The sequence below is a fragment of the Mustela nivalis genome, assembly GCF_964662115.1.
Source record: "Mustela nivalis genome assembly, contig: HAP1_SCAFFOLD_2662, whole genome shotgun sequence".
NCBI classification, from domain to species: domain Eukaryota; kingdom Metazoa; phylum Chordata; class Mammalia; order Carnivora; family Mustelidae; genus Mustela; species Mustela nivalis.
The window spans coordinates 323-4,640 of NW_028134003.1; the positions used below are offsets into that span (position 1 = coordinate 323).

Sequence of the window (4,318 nt, forward strand, 5' to 3'; positions counted from 1 at the left end):
TTTTAAAATTACACACATGGCTTGTGCTGTTTTCTGTAAGATAGCGCTGCTTTGCTTCTTTATTAATTCTTTTTGCCTTATAGTGATGAAGCCACCTAAAATCCCTGATAAATGATAATTTTTATGTTTTTATTTAAAAAAAATTTTTTTTAACTAGACTCCATGGGCCAGCCTGGAGCCTGACTCATGACCCTGAGATTAAGTCACAGATAGATGATAATTGTTAAGTTTCCTCTTGTGTTTTAGTGATCATTATAATTATATAACATCACTCTATTAATTTGCAGTGTAAACTGGATTTTTTTTTTTTCCTATTAGTTGCTCTTACCAGAAGATTTAGTGAATGCTTGCAAGATGCTGGAAGCGCTAAAATTACCTCTCAGGTAAAAGAACCTCTGCGGGAAGCTTGCCAACTAGAGCCACTGTTCCATACAGAGTAGACAGGAAGGGCCTGCCGGGCCTGCCGGGCCTGCCGTCTGTGTGGTGAGCCAACATATTGCCCCTCTTGGAATGAAATGAACAGAATTCACTTATCCTGGCTTGCCACCTTATCAGGGCTAGTGGTCCAAGTCTTGTTGACTTGGGGGCAGTGACAGAGGAATGTGGGCTCTTCCTAGGAGGTCAGAATTACCAGCCCCTCTGCTAGACATCTTGTGTTAGTTTCTGGAGATTTAAAAGTATAGATGTTCAGCTGTGCATTATATTTTCCTCTCCCCAGGTTCATTAAAGAGAGCCAGACATATTTTCTTCAGCATGTGGATTATAGTTCATACTTTCATTAAGTGCTTATTCGCGAGCTTTTTAGTTATGCTGTAGCTACACCTCCTTAGTGGGTGAAGATCCTAGATATTCACAGCTTTGTTCTCCCATCTGTGGTTTTTAGGCTCCGAGTTTTTGACAGTGGCGTCATGGTAATTGAGCTTCAGAGCCATAAGGAAGAGGAAATGGTGGCCTGAGCCTTGGAGACAGTATGTGAACCCCGTTTCCTCCTCATCAGTCAGCCCACCAAGACCTGAATGCCTAGCAACTTGAGAAACAGGATTTCCTTTTGAATTTAACTTTACTAAAAAGTAATGTTTGTAGACCCAATTAAAAACACCTACTTTTTTTTTTTTTTACTTTTTTTTACTAGTCAAGTACAGTAGTGAGAAGGGGGAAAGAGTAGAACAAGGAGTTCGATCTGTAACTGTAACTGTTCGATCTGTAACTGCTATCTCAACTGAATAATCAGTTGAGATAACTCACCACCTTCGGACTAGCCAAAAACACCTATTATTAACAGTGAATAAATATTAATCAAAATTACATTGTTCAAGTTTTTGAAACTTAACCAAGGAGAACTGGAATTCGTGAGGTGCTGTCTTTTTGTTTGAAGCTCAGTCTCACGGACAGGTTTTTAACTTTCTTGATCAGAATGTGACCCCTGACAGAATTTTTTCTTTGAGTAACACCTACGTAAGTGGTATTATAAAACATCACAGGTTGTTTTACAGAATAATTGCTTCAAAAAATATGAAAAGCAGGGGTGCCTGGGTGGCTCAGTAGGTTAAGCGATTGCCTTCGGCTCAGGTCATGATCCTGGAGTCCTGGGATCGAGTCCCGCATCGGGCTCCTAGCTCCACAGGGAGTCTGCTTCTCCCTCTGATCTCTCCTTGCTCATGCTCTCTCTCACTGTCTGTATCTTAAATAAATAAATAAAATATTAAGAAAATACATGAAAAGCAGCTGTAGTTTAGATGGATTTTACTGGCCAAACTACTCCTATTACTCATTAGGAGACTTGAAATATTACTGCCTTCATAGCCTCTGTGGTGAGCCTGTTTAATTTGAATAATTCGTATTTATTACACTTACTTTAAACTAGGTGAGGATGAGGAAGTTGAGGCTTAAGACTTGATATTTCTACCATATATTTTAAAGCTTAACCTATATATATGTTTCCTTTACTGGAGCATGAAATATGCACTCATTTAGAATTTGTTACATGTTCCTTTTTAGAATCTCAAAGAGTTCTTCTTCATTTCAGTATAGAGCCTTCATTACATTGTAGATGGCTTCACCATATTTTGGTATTTTCAGCTCTACTGTGTTTCTCTCCGTCCTTCGGCATTTGTAGAATTAAACACTAGTGAAGAGGATTTAGTTTATAGTGAATATTCTTTGGATTTGAGTAAGAAATTTGGTAAATTACTTCCCGAGTATCCTGGTAGACAGTCTCCCTAGGTGAGTACTTAGTTGGACTAAATTAACACATTTTTGTCTCTGCTGTGTTTCTGGTAGGTTTCAGAAAAGGGATCCCAGACATCAGAAGAGTTTGCTAAGCTGGTGGGAATGTCTGTCCTCCTGGCCAAGGAAAGGTAAGTGCAGTCCTAGCTCTTCCTTACCACTGTATTTGTGTTTCTGAATGGACAAATGATTGTGGTGTCCCCCCTTGATTCCTAGGTTGCTTCTTGCAGAGAAGATGGGCCATCTTTGCCGAGATGATTCAGTGGAAGGCTTGCGTTTTTACCCAAATTTATTTATGACACAGAGCTAAGGGTTTTTTGTATTTCAAATCCTTCTTGTTCACGTACTTGTATCGTGTAGACGTTGTAGGACATTGAGCTCAGAGTAAACCCTGATAAACTGAGAATTTCTGGAACTTAATACTATACTATACTATACTATAAAACCCTTTTAATTTCTCCCTAAATATTATGGTCCAGGAAGTTTACTTGGGATAAATATAGGAAAATACAGAAAACTGAAGGCTGCTATGAATTTGAAATCATGCTACCCTGAGAGTTTAACCTGAAATCTGGTGGATTTTAACTTGACCCTCCAATCTTTTTTTTTTTTTTTTTTTTTTAAAGAAGGGGGTTTAGTTAATGGGGGAAGAAAGAAGTTGCATGTTTGGACAGGTTAGATCATTTTTCTGGTGTGACTAAAATTCACTGAGTTATAAAGGAAGTTTGTCTCTGCATCTAATGTGCCCATTTGGGGAGGTGGCGTTCATGACGCAAGTCATAGCTAGAGTGTAGCTTAAGAACTGACAGCACAGGGACAGAGCATCAGACTGTGGGACACAGTATGGGGCTCCTTCCCTAAGGCCTTTTCTTTAGAAACACTCTTAAACATGTCTTCAACATACACCTTAAAAAAGGAGAAAATTTTATTCAATTTATGTATATATAATCTAACTTGTTCTTTTTTTCACGTGATGATTTCATGGCTGGCATTTAAAGAATGTAACTATCTCATTTTGTTTAAAAAAAAATGCTGTGGATTTTGAAACTGAATTAACAAGCTGTATAGACACACCCAGGGATATGATTACAAATTTGGAAAGTAGAGGGCCGAGGAATTCCCTAGGATTGTGTGGGTGGAGGGGCCAGGAGAACCTTTAAGTAACTTAACAGGAACCTTGGTGCTCTTTGACCAAGGACAGGAACCAAGAAGGCGAACAAGTAATCGGTTTCCTTTTACTTCCTTTAATGAGTTTCAACAAGACACTTTAAAAAATCTTTCATCTTCCAGCAATACTTTTTTTTTCTTTACCCCATACGTTAGAAGTTCTGTAGAGAAACTATCTCACTGAGAACTATTACTGCGATAACAAAAACTGGCTCATATTGAATGTCGATTGCTTGAGTTCTAAAGTGGACTGCCTGACTTCCTACGTCATTGCTCTCCAGCGTATGGGGTGTTGGCATTACATCAAACTCAGGGACCCCACAGGGACAGAAGGAGCCTCCCCTTCTCAAACTGTGTTGAAAATGGAAAGTAGGGATGGTTTTCGGCCAAGCCTCCAGAAGGGATAGTGTCTGTATTGAGCTAACAGTTGTGACCAGCAGGAGGGGATACCCCAGCTCACAAGCTGGGATCCCATAGAGGTCACTGGGTGAGGTGGAGGCCACTGCCAGAGGCCACGACAGATGCCCTTTGGGGAAGGAAGTTGCAGGGATCCTCGGCTGCAGATCCAGGGAATCCCTACCACTGCAGCCAGATCCGGTCCCCTGATCCCTGCCTGCAAAAGTGACTGTCGCTGCTTCTCATCCTCCAGTGTCACGGGAACGTCTTGGCCCAGGCCTCCTGCCTGTCTTCATTTTCCAGACCTGTTGTTAATTATGCAATATGATGACAGATCCCCTCATTTCCTCATTGCTTAGCCTCAGGTTTGTTTGGAGGGGTATTCAGTGTCTGGCTGCCCGTGTCGTGCAGGCCGTTGTGTAGACTCGTGTGTATATCACTGCTGTTTCTGGGTTGTACTCACAGTGCTCTGGCACATGCATACACGCACATTCATATATGCACACACACACACACACACACACTTACA

General features: G+C 40.8%; 1 long non-coding RNA gene across 1 annotated transcript; it reads left to right on the top strand.

Moving 5' to 3' along the window:
- The first annotated feature begins 300 nt into the window (after positions 1 to 300).
- LOC309858500 lies at positions 301 to 2,748 on the top strand. Its single transcript, XR_014308220.1, has 4 exons — positions 301 to 383; positions 884 to 968; positions 2,281 to 2,357; positions 2,443 to 2,748. It is a non-coding gene; the product is annotated as an uncharacterized lncRNA (long non-coding RNA).
- The last annotated feature ends 1,570 nt before the right edge of the window (positions 2,749 to 4,318 follow it).